General features: G+C 44.4%; 1 pseudogene; it reads left to right on the top strand.

The window, feature by feature from the left end:
• The first annotated feature begins 2820 nt into the window (after positions 1–2820).
• On the top strand, positions 2821–17249 carry LOC150050805 (NACHT, LRR and PYD domains-containing protein 1 pseudogene; annotated as a pseudogene).
• The last annotated feature ends 615 nt before the right edge of the window (positions 17250–17864 follow it).

The raw sequence follows: 17864 nt of genomic DNA, 5'->3' as shown, positions 1-17864 counted from the left end.
CAAGAAACTGTCTATCACCCAGTTTCAACAGGCATTTTGTTCAATTCATTTCAATCATCTTCTTTCTTCCTCTTTCCCTATTATTACATGTGAAACCCAAGACATCTCAGCACCTTACCCTCATACCATCATGTGTCAGGCAAGTGTTCCCATTTAAACAGCATTAAGGACCAGTAGTTAGTAAGAGTCTCTCTGTCAGTTAATTCACACGGGAAGGAACAGTACTTGGCATGGATGATGAGTGGTATTTCTCAAGAATTCATATTTTGTACATAGAAGAAAGGACAGTGGACAGTTCCCTTCCTGGTCCAGGAATGCCAGGTCTCCTGGCTGAGGGCCTGGTGGGGGAGACATGTGAGGAGCTGCACCATGTAGTAGAAGAGCTCAACAGTGAGGGCTGCAGTCATTTGTAATGTCTCAGAGGAGAAGCCCCTGCAGGGCAGGGTCACACATCCCAGTATGTGTGGAGGGGGTGCAGGGTGTGGGAGGGTTTGCATATCACTGTAGGGAACAAAGCAGGAGCCTGTGGCCCACAGGAGGCAAGAGTGTGCAGTAAGATGCAGAAGAAACCAGTGCCACCAGCCAATTTTGTTTGGATCCTGGTTTAGAACAAATCACCAGTAAAAACCTATTCCCAACAATGGAATAACTGGGATTCCAGGCTGGGTTTCTATGTCAGGAAATATAGCTGGTATGACCAGTCAACCTGACTCTCTAAGCTGTTTTCTCTTTCCTGCTGCCCTAGAATTTGTCTCTTAGAAAACCACAAAACCTTTGGCAGAATTTTACACGGTGGCTTGGTTATGATATGAAGAAGAAGGATTTCCTCTTATTTTTAAAAATGGTTGATTGATTGGGCAAGTGTTGTCAACATTAGATACTCTAGACTCATGTAGTATGTTCAGTGTTGACAAGAGCAAATCAGATAATGAGCTTTCAGGAGTAAATAAACTTTATTTTCTCTTAGTCACATTTTGATAAGCTCACCACCAAATTCCCTGCTCAGTATTCATTTAGAAAATGGAGGATGACAGACATTAATCCACAGACCTATGGCCACCTAATCTTCGATAAGGGAGCCGAAAAAACAGAATGGAAGAGAGACAGCCTCTTCAACAAATGTTGCTGGCAGAACTGGTTAAGCACCTGCAGAAAACTAAAGTTGGATCCTTCTTTGTCACCCTGCACTAGGATTAACTCCAAATGGATCAAAGACCTCAAGGTAAAAGCCGATACACTGAAAACTTTACAAGAAGGAATTGGAGGCACTCTAGATCTCCTTGGCACAGGTTGAAACTTTCTTAATAAGGACCAAGAAACACAACAAGTCAGAGAAAGGCTGGATAAGTGGGACTACATTAAACTGCAGAGCTTTTGTATGGCAAAGGACATAGCTAGCAAATTAACTAGAAAGCCTACAGAGTGGGAGAATGTCGGGATCCTTCATCCCAGTCCCTCTCTACTAGTAGGGGGATGGGGAAAAACACACCCTGACCAGGCCAAGCCGTGAGAGGAAGGGGCCCAATTTCCCCCCGCACTCAGCCTTCTTACCCCGGAGCACGAACAGAGACGCCACGCAGCTTCATCAAGGCAGGAAGATCTCTCTCTCTCTCTCTCCTCTAAATCCCTCCTCCTTATATTGGGTGGGGGAGCCTATCAGTATACAAGATGGACAGGACAAAGAGGTCCACATGTTTTATCCCTACTACAAGTCTCAGCAGAAAGTTATTAGACATGGCGTTACTCAGCCCCCAACATCTCCCCCGTTTTTTGTCTTAAAAAAGACAAAACTTAGGATATGTGGGGCTACCACCATATTAGATTGGCTGTGCCTGCCTTCGGTGTCTCCAAGCTCATTTGTCTTCTTACCAATCATGGGACCACCAAGTCCTTTTTACTTGGCTCCTGTCTTAGGTTGATAGGCTAATAGCTGGGACTTTCCCGTCTTTGACTACCAGCCGTCTATTTAAGTAAACCAGACTTGAGGGGATGCACCTATTTCCATGAGAGCAAACGCCTGTCTCATTAGCATTCACTTTCTGAGTTGACTTTGTATTATTTTAGGCAAGCAATATAGAGATATTACAATTATAGCACACAAAAACAAATCCAAACTGATCAGTTCTGCCCATCTTTGATCAAATCCTAAAGTAGTAAAGATAACCAATCACCTAAAGTTCAACATGTGTTTGACAACAATAATTATTTGTGTACATATCGCTCAACTGAAAATGTTATACGGCAGTTCCATCAAGCAAAATCTGGAAGAAGCAGCTACACAAAAAGTGCTCATCACCTGCTCCAGAATATTCAATTGTCCTTACAATAAATCAATTCATTGACCAAGCATGACAATTCCAGTCCTCACATGCTGATCAATGGCTTCTGAGGTCTACAACGCAGTATTCAAAGCATTCTCTGTAGAAACTGCAGTGGCAAGGGCAATACTCAAGGCAGTAACAGCAGCTGCAGATGTGGCAATGGCCGCCACCACGGTCAGGAAAATACCAAAATGTCTTTTACTGATGAGCGGGAAAGCATTCTCCTCCATCTGTACAGGCACTGGTATGTACTGAGGGGCTCTGACTACAATAGCCAGAGAAAACAGGGAAGCATTCCAACATTAACTAGAACAACATTATTAATAATTAGAGATTGAAACCAATAGAAAAACAAAGACTATCACACAAGCAAACTGTATCATAGCCAAGCAATAGAAGAATTAGAAATACTAAAGAAGTATTGGTTAGAGGAAGTGGCCAAGACTGTTCAGGTCCCAGCAGCGTGATCCTCAGCGACGTTGATAGGGTCATCATTGCCATGTGGATTCACTCGGGGAACCGCACTCGTAGAAGAGTCTTCATCTTGACCGACGTGCTTCCGAGCAGTCTCCACCGTCTGACGTGTCAGTCTCTCCGGCACCCAAATGGGACTGTCAGCATCCTGTGGAAAAACAAACACTTCCTCGCCCCCACATGAGGACAAGGTCTGGTCCTTTCCAGTTTCCAGAGAGAATATCTTTCCACAATACTAAAGGTTTATGACTTCTAGAAGGATTAAAACGTCTATCTCCTGCAGAACGTCCTTCAGCATCAAGAGTTAGAAAGTTTAAAGTAAAAAGAGCTATAGCAAGTCTATCCTTGGGAGTCTTCCAATCTCCCCCCTTTTGTTTTAAACTACTGTTCAAAAATGACTCTGGCCCCTTCATTTTAAGGGGGTTATGGGCGAAGATCCATTTTCTGTAACTTCTTCAAGCTGACTCAGGGGCGTTGTCTCTATATTTTGCCAGGGACCCTAAAAAGCTTTAGCCTGTTTTCAACTATTCTAAACCTGAGCACAGGCTTTCTAAATCACTACCTCTTAATTCTTCCTCCTCCTGCTTACTTGATTCTCTCTCAAATATTCCTTCAAGCGTCTCTGTGCTTCTTTCCACCTGTTCTTTAACTGTTTCTTTGGGTGAAAGTAAGTGCTCCCGAATAATTTGCCACATAGGAAATGTTCCTCGGGGGAGGTCTCCCTGTTTCAGCGCTTTCTCCAAATCTAATTTATGTAGATCCCATTGTGGCACATTAAGAAGTCCTTCCTTTAAAAACCAAGGACTTACTTTTGCTATCATATCCACATAAGCCTCAACCGTGGCTTCTTTTACTGCAGTACCATTAGCTTTAAGTAAATCTTTTATGACTCTAACCATTCAGTTCTTAGAAACATCTGACCCCATTATTCCGGCTTTTTTTTTTTAAATCAAAAGTCCTTTCACACACACACATTCGCTATTGTTCCAGTCTGAACCCATTCAGTTCTATTCTAAAATCCCTTTCACACACACATTCGTGGTCGTTCTGGTCTGAACCCATCTCGGTTCTATTCTTAAATATCCTCGCCCTTAAACAGCTCTGGCCAGAGACTCCTGCGAGGTGCCTCCCTACCATGCCCGAAGTGACCTGTACTTCGGAGGTGATCTGGAAATAATCTGTTACAATCTTTCACTATTAAAACACATAGTTGCTTCTGCTGTGCTTGCCAGTCCACTTTGACACAGCTGCAGCTTCTTTTTGGGTTGCCTTCTTTATGTTTTTTTTTCAGGTTTCTCTGGTTTTTCAGTCTTTTCTTTAGCCTTAGCTTCGGGAGAAGTTTTTGGTTTTTCTTTTTTAAGCACTCTCGTGCCCTTTCATGCCTCTTTGGTGCCCCTTCTGTGCCCCACGTTGGGCGCCAGTATGTCGGGGTCCTTCTTCCCTGTTCCCTCTCTACTAGTAGGGGGATGGGGAAAAACACATCCCGACCAGGTCAAGCCATGAGAGGAAGGGACCCACTGTCCTCCCGCACTCAGCCTTCTTACCCCCAGAGCACGAACAGAGACGCCATGCAGCTTCATCAAGGCAGGAAGATATCTCTATCTCTATCTCTATCTCTATCTCTCTCTCTCTCTCTCTCTCTCTCTCTCTCTCTCTCTCTCTCTCTCTCTCTCTCTCTCTCTCTCCCTCCCCCCCCCCTCTCTCTCTCTTAAATCCCTCCTCCTTATATTGGGTGGGGGAGCCTATCAGTATACAAGATGGACAGGACAAAGAGGTCCACGTGTTTTATCCCTACTACAAGCCTCAGCAGAAAGTTATTAGACATGGCGTTACTCGGCCCCCAACAGGAGAAGATTTTCACTAACCATACAACAGACAAAGGCCTCATATCTAAAATATATCAACAGCTCAAAAAATTGAATCACTCCAAAACTAACCTCCAAAGAAACAACCATCCCATTAAAAGATGGGCAAAAGACTTAGACTTCTCTGAAGAAGAAATAAGAATGGCCTATAGAAACATGAAGAAATGCTGGACATCTCTTATCATAAAAGAAATGCAAATTGAAACAACTCTAAGATTCCACCTCACTCCAGTTAGAATGGCCAGGATCAAGAAAACTAATAACAACAGATGCTGGAGGGGATGTGGCCAGGAGGGATCACTACTACACTGTTGGGGGGAGTGCAAACTTGCCCAACCACTATGGAAAGCAGTATGGCAGTTCCTCAAAAGACTAAAGATACAACTCCCCTATGACCCAGCAATTCCACAACTTGGCATTTACCCAATCGTCCAGAAACAAGGACATACTAAATACACTAGCACAACAATGTTCATTGCAGCACTATTTACCATAGCAAAGATATGGAACCAAGCCAGATGCCTCTCAGTTGATGAGTGGATCAACAAGATGTGGTTTTTATACACAATGGAATTCTATGCTGCTGTCAGAAAGAATGACATCGGTCTATTTGTAAGGAAATGGAAAGATTTAGAAGAAATCATATTAAGTGAACTAAGCCAGACTCAAAGGAACATAGGCTCAATGGTGTCCCTCATCTGACATAATCAGTAGCAACTTTGGACTCTCCTAGCAGAGATTCACAATAGAACAAAATCTAGATAAATAAGGCCATATACTATGAAGCTAAATGTAAGGACCTCCAGGATATAGAAACAAAAGCCATATAATGAGTGATTGTTGTCCTTAACATACTATGTTACCTCTCATCTCTTTTACTGTCCCTTGGTTATCTCATATTGTTACAATATTTCACCTTGTTATCTGATATATTTTATATATGCTTAATTGGTTATTTGAAATAGGAGAGGGTAGGGGGAAAATCAAGTTGTGCGGGGAGGAGGGGGGAGGGAAATGGGGACCATGACATGAGAAAGGGTATCAATATTTGTGAAGTAATGTACCTTCTATCTGGTGAATATAATGTAACCCTTCTATTAATTACAATAAAAATATATGAAAAAAAGAAAATGGAGTGTGAAAAGAAAATGAGCTTTGTTTAGCCTTGGCTCGGTACAGCCACAGACAGGAAGCTCACCAAGCCAACACCAGATTTGGTTTGAAATGCACTCCAGAACTTACTTCTTGGAGAATGTTGTGGGTGCGGGGCAGGGGGGGCATTATCAAACTCTTTCTGGATCTGGGGCTTATCTGTGTGAAGATCATAATGACTGATAGTATTGTTGGAAAGTGGAAATAATGTCTTTCCAAGCCTCATGTAGTAATCCTTGACAAATAGTAAGAATATTATCCTTTCTTCTTCTGAGAAGGCAACCTCTTCCCACTGTCAGTCTGAACTCTGTCCCTGAGCTCCTCCATATTTCCCTTGCCCACATAGAACACTCTAAAGATGCTGCAGGACTGAGACCATGGCCTCTTTATGGCCCTCTTTTTTTCACTATTCAATTTTACCCAAGTTAAAACAAAATGTATTGTCATTGTAAAGGTGATTTACAGAGCGATTACAGTTACTTAAGTCAGGTACTAAGTACATTTCTTTTGGGACAATCTCTCTCTCTCTCTCTCTCTCTCTCTCTGTCTCTCTCTCTCTCTCTCTCTCTCTCTCTCTCTCTCTCTCTCTCTCTCTCTCTCTCCTCTCTCTCTCTCTCTCCCCTCTTTCTCTTTCCCTCCCACCCACAAACTGTAGAGTTCATTTTCTACGTGTTTACTGAGTACACTGCTTCATTTGTTCATATTCTGTCCTTCCATTTTTTTTGTCCTCCCACTTTTATGCTTCCCTCACTCTCCCAAAGGCAGATGAATGAACAAACAAGATCAACATAATAAAAGAAAGTGGAAGCAAAAATAAAGAAAAAAAACACCTTTTCTTTCCATTTCCTGGAGTTCATCTCAATAAATATTATTTTATGTGATCAGAAGCACATAGGTATTGTCCCTTGTGCTCCTTCCCTAAGAGAGTCCTCTGATGGTCTGACTGTGAATGCCCAGAGACCTGTATAACTTACCATGTCCCAGTGTTTTAGACCCGACTTCTGTATATAAGAGAACACAGGTGCATGGCTCCTTTTTAGTGAATTAAACATCCCCAGGTCCCTTTATACATTTATTTAGATTCCTGGCTACAGAGTCGCCTTCTACATTGGAAGCTGTATATTTATAAAAGGGACAGAATGGCCAAGTGCTGACCACCAAGCAGGTATTTGAGGAATTTCCTCTTGCTCCATTTCAATGGACACAGTGTGTTTTGTGGGTGATTTCTACTAACCAAGATTCAAACAAGGTCTGCTCATCATGTTTGGTTGTTGAGTCTTCTAAATGTCACCTACATCTCTTGTGATCCATTTGTTCCTGCTTTGCTCATAACTTCCATGTGTCAAATGCACCACTAGTAATGAGGACTCCAGGAGCCCTTCCAGAGCTTCTAGTCCCACCAACAGCACACGACTGGAATTACTTCTGAGTCAGTAGACAAGGCTGTGTCCCTCATCACACCCTGTTCCTGTCACTACCTCACCTGGCTAACAGGGCATTCCCACTGCCTCTCCAGGAACGGATATGGGTCTTGCTGATATTTATTAACTGGGAGCCTTACAAAACGTCACTTGTGATGACTTCATTCAGCCAGGAATCAGTGGCTTGCGTCTGCAAGGCTAGCTGCTCACAAAGGTGAGATCTGAGGATCATGGTTTGAAGTCAGCCCAGGCAGGAAAGTCTGATGAGACTCATCTTCAACCAACTAGCAAAACGCCACACATTGAATTGTGCTTAAATGGTGGGTCACTAGATCCCCTGAGTGACAACACCTAGGTCATGAATTCAATTCCCCTAATTGCCCTACCCCAAATAAAAAGCCATAAAATTATTGTTAAAGTACAGCTACAAGGATTTATGATTGGCATGTACATTCCTACTAATAATTCTTACTGTTATCTGTAAATATGCGGTACAGAAAAAATTCTTATTACATTTCCATCACCATTGTTATTTTCTGTGTTTACAAAGGAGGGAGCTGAGATTATGGACTTGATAAGTGGAATCAGAGAGCAAAGGAGCCAGCTCTCGTAAGTCCAAGGTCTCTGACTGGAGCCAGGCATGGCCACTGCACTGCACCTGAAGCCTGGGTGTTGGGTCTGCCATCCACAGCTCTCGTGGACTCCTGGGGTATGGTGCCTGCCTCTCCCTCTTCTCCCCAGGGCTCACTTTCCTGTGACCAGTCCCACTAGGGACCCAGCAGAGACCTCAGCTTTGTACTAAGAAGAGCATTGGACACTGATTTCTTGGCCTGATACCAGTACCTGGGTAACAGTGCCCCACAGCACAGCAGAATGGTGTGCAGAGGTCCCTTTGACATAACAGCTGCACTGGGAGCTTCTGTGCACCTCCCTCATTTCATGGTCCTCTCAAGGAAGAAGGGAAGGATGAGGAGGAGGGTGGGAAGATGAGGGGTGGTGGATGGTAGGTGATGTTGGTTTGTTATTTCTTGGGGAAGACAGGATTTTGGAGGTGGAAATGGAGACTTGTTTTTCATTTCACTCTTTTCTAGACATATCTGAAGCCTAATAATTACAACCTCCCCCAAGCTTTCTTGAAAGTATCCCTCAGTGAAAAGTGTTCTCTTCAATAACAATATGGAGATGGTTTCACTCAACAGCCCAGCAAGAAATAGGCAATGCAATCAGGTCTGACCCATGAAGAGACTTTTCAAGTAGACAAAAATAAGTCTGAGTGAACAATTACTGTTTAGTGCCTAGGCTGTATGACAGTAAGAAGCCATCACTAACCACTCCTACAGGCAGGGAGAGATGAAGTGTCAACTAACTCTGTGTAAGAGAGGTCACCAATACCCAGAATGCAGTGTATCCTCAAAGATACCCAGAGAGGAAGGTCACAGTCAAAAACCTCACAAAGCCCCGGTGCTACTGGCTCACATCTATACTTCTAGCTATTCAGGAGTCTGAGTTCTGAGGATTACATCTCACCAGGTATGGGTTCTTCCAACCCAGGGAAAGCCAAGGCATCCTCAGGAAATTCTCAGAGTAATTTCATATCAGAGATGGCATGATAGGAACTTTCTTTTTCAATCTGCACCCCTGCAATGCTGCTAAAGGATGAATGTCTGGGCTGGTCTTCCCTCTGCCTGGATTTGTGGTGATGGAGCAGGTGTTTCTTGGGCCCGTTGTAAAGTTTCCACAATGTAACTTCCCTGGAGACACAGGATCCTGTGAGCCTGAGGATCAGCATCTGAACCCTGTCCTGTCTAGAGTCTTCGCCCTGGCTCTGTAGGCAAGTCCTGAGAGGTGGCAGCAAGCTGTGGCTTGTATGCTATATGTGCACCTGCTGCTGCAGAAGCTCAGCCTGGCCCTGCCCCTTCCCTGGCCACACCCTCCTAGAGTTATTTACTTTTTTTTTCTCAGTGAATTGTACTTCCTGCTTGGCCACAGGAAGGAATTTTCTCCTTTCTTAGTGTCCTAGGACCTAAAGAGTTCCGGAGCTACCTGACAAGGGCAACCCAGAGCTTTGAGCTTAGCCTCAGAATTAAATCTACACACACACACACACATACACACACACACACACACACACACACACACACACACACACACACACACACACACACACACACACACACACAGAATCTCCTAGAAGCACTACATCTCAACAGGTGATTCCAGGAATCCTGAAGCATGGCAAAGGAAGGATCCGAATCCAGATCAGTGAGTATCACCCTCACCCATGTCACTAGCCCTTCTCCCTGCATCCTCCACACCTTTGTCCTCCCATCGTCCCCCCTGCTTTCTCCTTCACTTCATATTTCCTGCCTAGTCTGGAGGCCCATCCAGGAGCTGCACATAATTGGACCACCTGAAGTGTTTTCCAGTCTCCCAAGGCCCTGCTTTACTATGGCTTTTCCTATAGCTCTGCTTCCCTCCTCTCCAACCATCCTTTAGCTGATGCCCTGCAGTTTAAAGATTTGGTACTGAATGCTGAACAGAAATGATTCACAGTAAGAGTCTTGCACAGGGAGACCGTGTCTTCTGCCTGCCTCATGCCCTTTACTATGCACTCTCTATTTGTCTCTAAGGAGATCTTGTCAAGGAATAAAGCTGACCTTTGGGAGTTAGAATCTGGATATAATGAAAAAGCAGGCTCTCTAAGAGCTCCAGGTTTGGCTGTTCAACAAAATAGTCCTGAGGAACCCCTCCAGATGCAAGATGGCACAGTTAGAGAGAGTAAGTGGCATGAAGATGACCTCAGAACTGCTGGATCTGTGCAGATGCAAGTTCCCAATCCTTTGTTGAAAAGCTATGGGCCTACAGAAGCTGTTCTACACGACGTACACAGGTGAGCTGTGAATTTCAATTAAGTAAGCCAAGACTCTAACACACTCCTATCAATACCTCACTGCCAACTCCTCCTCAGGTGGTGACTTGCACAGCCCTGGTCAAGGGACTCCAGCTCACCCTAGGCCAGAGCTGGGAGGTGGACTGGGGGAGGCCTTCCTTGATGGCAGAATCCCACATTCTCTTCTACTCCAGTGCATTCTCAGGCCCCATGTAATTCCCATGTAGCAGCTAGGAGGGAGTCTTCCAGGACTGAATAGGGAAGAGACTGTGATTATAATGTAAGATCAACCACCAGCTCCCAAGAAGGGTGTTTGCTCAGCAGTGAAGTTATGAACACAGATTTTGGAGCTGGATAGGAAAATGATTTCACTGCCTTTGTTTTGCCAACTGTTCAGAACTGTTTCTTAGCAGCGCAAAGGAGAACTTCACTTTTTCCTGAGCTTGTGGGGAATAGTGTACAGGTTGCAGTGGGTTTGTGAGAAGTTAGTCCTACTGTCAGCTGAGATGGGATACCTAAGTAATGTAAATAAAGCCAGCATCAATCCCCTGGATCTTGCCCCTGCCTATGATAAGCCTCCAACCTCTCTGTTTCCTTCCCATAGTTTGGTCTCTGTCAAGGGTCTCCTCCACCCCATCTGAATCACAACATTTTGTCCCTCAACTTCCCTTTCCAGGCCAAGACTGCTTCCTCTCCATTTGACAGAAGGGAAAACTGAGACCTCAGTGGGTCAGGCAGAAAAAGTCTCACAGTTAAGTGCTCACAATCTTGGTGGGCACTGGAAGATTCCTGGGGTCAGTGTGGAGCAAAATTTCCAAGAAAGGTTCTGTTTTCCAAATGGACACAAGAAGAGACTGGTGCATCCCTTAGCCCAGCCACTTCTCTCTTCTGATTCCACTTCAGACTCATTGAAGCAGTTCTGCATAGCTCAGCTCCCCTCTTACCGCTTCCTGTCCATGCCAGCATTGCAGTAGCCCCACTTCCCTGTTCAGAAAGGCCACAGAGGGAATACAGTTCACGTGGCCAATCACACCACCCTTAGAGGCAGCACCAGGGCCTGAATTGAAGGCTGTAAGAGTGGTTTCATTTCCCACTCTGCTTGTGTTTTAGCAATATCCCATCTGCTTCTCTTGCCTATTTTTGTGCCCACTCTTACCTAACCCTCATCCTATACCTTTGCCACGATGGCAATAGGCTAAACTCTACTGCCCTCAGATATCCTCATAGATAACTTTACCCACTTGGTGTGTATGGGTCAAGAATGACTCTATTCTTGTATTTACTTTTCGCTCTCTAAACCTTCATCTTATAACCCACAAGAGCTGAGGTTGTACCTTTTTTAAAATCTGTACACCCCCAAATTTCCAACTGCAGATATTGCTGAGTGGAGATTCTATTGAAAAATGGGGTGTGGAATACACAATGGAATTCTACACATCCATCATTGGGTGAAGTAAGTCAGCGCCAGAGAAACATAGGTGGCATGATTTCCCTTATTTGTGTTAATTAACATGTGCCTATAAATCTATAAGTAAATACACTGGATGATAATTTAAAAATGGTAAATGAGGCCAAAGGAGGATATTCTTAGGAAAGGATCAGAAAGGCTCAATAGCTATGTCAATCTGACCACATAAAGAAATATTTATTGATATGAACTTCAGGAAGTACAAACACAAGTCTTTTTTGTTTCTATTTCTGTTTCCATTTCCTTTTGTCTTGTTTGTTCATTCATCTGTGTTTGGGAGGGCAAGAGAGGCACAGAAATGGAGGGACAAAGGCTGAGCAAATGCAGTGGTGGTACTCACCAGACATTATGTTGAAAGTCAACTATACAATTTGTGGGTGGGGTGGGAGGAAAAACTGGGAGAGAGCTAGGGAAGGGGTAACTTTGGTCAAAACCAACATGCTCTTTATCTGGTGTAAGTAACAGTAACACCTCTGGAAATCACCTTTACAATGACAATAAACAAATTTTAAAAATAGATTCTATTGAAAATATTATAGGAGGTATGAAACTTCTCACATCTTTCTTCCAGCAAAAGTCCTAACTTTATTGTCTCTCTTCCCCATACTTTCCTGAACCTCACTGGGTCTTCTTTGTGACACAGAGAAATCCTGCTCTTCCCCCTCTTGTGTATCCATATTTCAGAGCCTCATCAAACTATGTCTGGTAGTCAGGAGACCCCAGCACCTTTAGAATATCACACAGTAACTGCTGTCATTACTGGAAATAGTGAACTCAGCCTGAAAGTGCTTAATCAAAGAATGAACCACCTCGCTCATATTGTCAGTAGATTTAGAAAATCTACTAAGAGAAAATGTGTTTATCGATACATGTCCCTAAAACTAAGATTACTAATACACACAAAAATGTTCTAAGGGTTTATTATTGTTTGAACATGAAATGTCTCCCTGTGCTGAAGGCTCATATATAGAAGTCTTGGTCCGGTAGCTAAAGGATTCCAGTTTTGGAGCTTATTGGATCATGAAGGCTCGGGCCTAGCAAACAGATTAATCTACTCATAGATTGCTGGAATGGTGGGGAGGTGGTAGAGGCTAGGCGGTAGGGACCTGGGTAGAAGAAATAGGTCATGGAGGCAGTGCCATTGGAAGATGTATCTGGCTTCTTCCTCTCCCTCTTTTCTTCCAGTCTGCCATGGAGTGAGCATCCTTCTTCACTGCCTGCTGCCATGACATTCCACCACACTTGGGCCCCGTGTGATAGAAGTGGCCAGTCTTAGACAACAACCACTGAGACCTTCAGCAAAATTAACCTTTCCTTTGATGAAGCTTTTTTTCTCAGGCATAGGTCTCAGCACAGAAATGGACTTAGTCAGAGTTCCATGTGTATACCTGAAATACAATGGATAATCAGAAGCTATTCTTTTCATTCCTGTCATTTTTCTCCCTAGAGAACCTTTCGTTCAGAGGCAATTAAAAAGGTCAACAATACCAATCATTAGACAAGGTGCCCAATGGCCAGTCCCTTTGATGACGGATCGTTTTCCCTCAAAGACACAGATGACACCACGTTCAGAAGTCCATGAATTTGACACAAAGTGAACAAAGCCAAGAGTATCAGAGACACAGTGGTCTCTTGATAAAGCAGATGGAACCCCCCACAAAGGTGAGGTCCAGTGAAACCATGCGCGCACGTGTTTGTGTGTGTGTGTGTGTGTGTGTTTTCTGGTCCTAGTTATTCTTTGGCTTAAAGTCAGGGACTGGGCACTGTCCCTGAGCTTCCTTTGCTCGAAACTACTGTGAGGAAACAAAAATCACAAGTATTAGGAAAGATCAAATGGAGGAATGGAGAGAAATAGAAACCTCAGCAAACCAGACCAGGCTTTACCCATGGCTGCAGAGGGTTGCCATGTAACACCAGGCAATATCTGAGAAACAAAGAGAGGAGAAGGTCTGCTGCTTAGAAGAGTTTGTCAAGGACACATGTTGAATGATGTTGAGGTCAAAAGTAGCAGACCATCATGTGGACATTATGATAAACATTTAGTTCAAAAGGCATATTCACATTTATTGTGACTGAAAGGAATGACTTAAATTTAAGTGAATATGGAGGCAGGGGTGGGGATGGGGTACTGGAGGGAGGGGTTTCCAAGAAGTGTTCAGGATGCTAGTTCTCAATAAGGGGCTCTGGGGAGGGAGAGGGAGTTGAGTGCACTATGCCACCAGATTGCATTATAAAAACAGCAAGGCAGATTCCCATCATTTGAAACCCTGAAGGGGTATGAAAAGTTGAGTGGTGTCATAGTCTTTATGGCTCTTTCCTGCTGTCATAGAAATCTCAAGGGGGTCACTGGAGCTGGGATTCTCAGGGTCCAAGTCTGGGTTGGGCAGGGAAGTGAAAGTGAAGCCTCACGGGGCCTGTAGCAGTGGGATGGCCTTGACTCTCTCCTAAGTGGTGGCCTGTGTGATTTCTGTTATGACCTGGATGAAAATCTTCTGAAAAAGTTTTTCTAAAATAGACTAAAAAGGGTTGGACCCGGTGGCTCACGCCTGTAATCCTAGCTACTCAGGAGGCTGAGATCTGAGGATGGTGGCTCAAAGCCAGGCCAGACACTAAAGGCCATGAGACTCTTATCTCCAGTTAATCACTAGAAAATGAGAAGTGGGGCTGTGGCTCAAGGGGTAGGTGGTGGCCTTGAACTGAAGAGCTCAAGGACAGCACCCAGAACCCAGAGTTCAAGCCCCATGACCGATAAAAAACATTTAGACTAAAAAGGTTAAGACAACAGAGATCACTAGAGATGGAGTCATCTAAGGCAGGAGCCTGAATGTCTAACTCCAGATGCTCCTCCATTTCTTTCTAGAGCTCACTTAGTAGAAAGCAGGAGAGGGACACAAGGAGGCTGATGAGAACAGATAACGTCCCTTCACCAGGTGAGGGAAGCTGTGGGAAGCTCAGCCTGTGGATGCCCAAGATGAAGCTGTCACCGAAAATGGAGCAAATATCCCTACGATCACTGCAGAGGGAATCTGTGCAACACCAAGCAGGAGAGGGGAGGGGGCAGGAAGGAGGGCTAAAGTTTAAGTTCAATTTGTCATGAGCACATGCTGAATTGAGTGTGGGCTGACAGGAGCAGGCACTCATGCCAACAGATGATGAAAAGATTTAGGTCAAAAGGTGAGCAGACAGACAAAAAGCCAGCCAGACACACGAGGAAGTGCAGGGGCGCACTGTAACAGAGGGAGTGTTCTCATAGGGAGAGACACACTGGTCCTTGGGCTGCTGGGGAATTTGTATGGTAAAGACAGGGGGTCTGGCTTCAAGGTTATTCAAAGCTGGGTGCTTTGCCTTTGCTCTAAGCACTCCTGGCCTGGCCTTACTTTCTGAGCTTCCTTGTAAATATGCATTCTGCCATAAAACAGACAGACCCGTATCTTTGAGATAGAGAGGTGCTCAGCTTACCTGTACGCTGGGGTTGGCAGCTTAAGTTTGGGAAAACATTTTTCCCAGGAAGAAATACACCCTGTTGTCCCTCTCTAAAGCAATGAGAGTAGCATTTTTAAGTTTCTAAATGGCATACTTCTGAGCTGCCTTCACTAAGCTTCAGTTTCCACAAGTTATCTGCTTCATTTGCCCCTAAATGTCTTTATTCCCTTAATCTTAAGGGAAGTACATGAAGCTCTTGTATTTGCTGTAAACTGACTGCACCTCCTGATTGAAAAGTGCTGATTAAATAGAATTGCATTTTTAAATGTCTTTATTAACTTCACACAACAGTCACCATTCAAAAAATCAGTTTGTGAGTGAAATAGGTCTTATTTAATGCCACCCCTGTCAAAAAAGTATTGCATCTTCTCACTTGATTTTAAATTCTAAGGGAATTCCTCAGTGGTGTATTTGAATAAAATAGTGTCTCAGAATAAGAATAAAACCCATATGAAATATTTCACATATCAGAAGCAAAGGTAGGGAAATGGTTATAAAGAGAACAATCAAAAGTAAGTTTTAGGTAGACTACAGTAGTTCGCTCCTTTTATCCTTGTTACTCAGAATGCTGACCTCTGAGGATCACCGTTTGAAGCCAGCCTGCACAGAAACATCTATGAGATTCTTAATTCCAATCATTAAAATAAAGCCAGAAGTGGGAATATGGTTCAAGGTGTAAAGTAACATCCTTGAGTGAAAAACCTAAGAGTTAGTCCCTGAATTCCAGGCCCACCTTCTAAAATTTGTCTTGTATAGGTCTCCATTGCATGCTCTCGTAGCCTTGAAGTACTCAGAGTTAAGAAGCCAAGAGACAATGAAAGTTCAGTCTTTATTCCCAGCCACCAAAGCCCTTGATCAATACTGGAAAAAAGGAAAGCAAGTTATGCACAGCGTCAGATCAGGACTTGATGCAGAATCCTCACTGTCAAAGCTCATGTTTCCTCTATTGCACTACCAAGAAGGCCTCACTGTTTGCAGCTGATGTGGAATATGGTTTAGAGTGGGACATTAAATTCATAGAGATGTTGAATAAATAAAGACATTGTATTTATCTGTCCATTGATGTTCCTTCTTTCTTTCCTTTACTTAGAAGTCAGAGAAAGATCCAAAAACAGGGAGACAAAGAAGTCTTTCCTCTCATCTTGGAAAAAAGAATATTTGCAACAGAAATTCACTCAATTGCTACTTCTAGAAAAGCCTTACATCAAAGGCCTGGAGCCCCTCCTCAGGAAAAGAGGGTATCAGGATGAAGTGGAGGAGGAAGGACATTTGATTGAAATCAGAGATTTATTTGGCCCAAGGCTAGATGCTCAAGAAAAATCCCCAACGGTCATACTGTATGGGCCTGCTGGAATTGGGAAGTCGACTCTGGCCAGGCAGGTGAGAGGAGCCTGGGAAGAAGGGAGGCTATACGGAGACCGCTTCCAGCATGTCGTCTTCATCAACTGCAGGGAGCTGAAGCAGGAAATGGTGTTGAGTCTGGCTGATCTTATTGAAAATGACCCAGCTGTCACGATGGCTGACATTCATCAGATCCTGTCTAGGCCAGAGCAGCTGCTCCTCATCTTAGATGGTGTGGATGAACTACCACTGATTTTAGACAAGAAGATATCAAGTCATCATCCTTATTGGCGCCAACTTCAGCTGGTTCCCATACTATTGGGCCGTTTGCTTGGGAGACGCATGCTTCCAGAGGCTTCCCTGCTCATCACAGCCCGGACCACAGCTCTAGGGTTCATCCCTTCCTTGGACTGGGCACGTTGTGTGGAAGTCCTGGGCTTCTCTGAGTCCAGCAGGAAGGAATATTTCTACAAGTATTTCCCAGAGGAGAACCAAGCAATCAAAGCCTTCAGCTTGGTGGAATCAAACCCAGCACTGATGAGTCTGTGTCTGGTGCCCTGGGTGTCATGGCTGGTCTGCACGTGCCTGAAGCAGCAGATGGAGAGGGGGGAGGAGTGTCTACTCACCCCCCAGACCATCACGGCACTCTGTCTGCACTACTTTGTCCAGACTCTCCCAGCTCAGCTCCTAGGAACCCAGCTCAGGAGGCTTTGCTATCTGGCTGCTGAGAGCATGCGACAAAGAAAGAGCCAATTCTGTACAGATAAATTAAAGAAGTGTGGTTTAGAAGAGGAAGTCATTAACAAGTGCATAAGCATTGGTATTCTTCAATAGGACCAATCTCTGATCTACAGCTTCCCTCACCTCTGCTGCCAGGAGTTTCTCGCAGCAGTGTCTTATGCCCTAGACGGTGCATATCCTCACTTTCTCCTAACATCAAGATTCTTGGTGGAGATGCATGAAGGTCATACGCTGTTTGGAGTGCCAATCATTCAGTTCTTATTTGGTCTTTTAAGTGAACGAGGGACAAAAGTGATGGAGTACATTGCCCATCAGATGCCTCAGTTAAGGAAAGAAAAGCTGCTTGAATGGACACTGGAGACTGCGCAGCTCCAGCAGCCATTTCCAATGGAAACGCTTCACTATCTCTATGAGACTCAGGATGAAGAGTTCCTGACCCAAGTTATGCAAGGTTTCCAAAGAACTACATTGTGCATCCGCACAGACATGGAGCTCCTGGTGGCCACTTTCTGTATTAAATTCTGCAGCCACGTGAAGAGGCTTCAGCTGATTGGACAGCAGAAAGGAGAATGGGGGCTCCCTGGGGTAGTTCTGTGAGTATCCCTCCAAACCACTTCCTACAGCTGCTCTGTCCCTCAAGAGCCCCAGATAAATGCACCAGGGCCCCTGACCCCAGGGGCAGGGCTCTGGGTGGACATCTTTGGTGAC

Source organism: Megascapheus bottae, chromosome 17 (assembly GCF_031878675.1).
Source record: "Megascapheus bottae isolate mThoBot1 chromosome 17, mThoBot2.hap1, whole genome shotgun sequence".
NCBI lineage: Eukaryota > Metazoa > Chordata > Mammalia > Rodentia > Geomyidae > Megascapheus > Megascapheus bottae.
The sequence above is the reverse complement of the archived record's forward strand: the minus strand, read 5'-3'. Positions and strand labels throughout refer to the sequence as shown.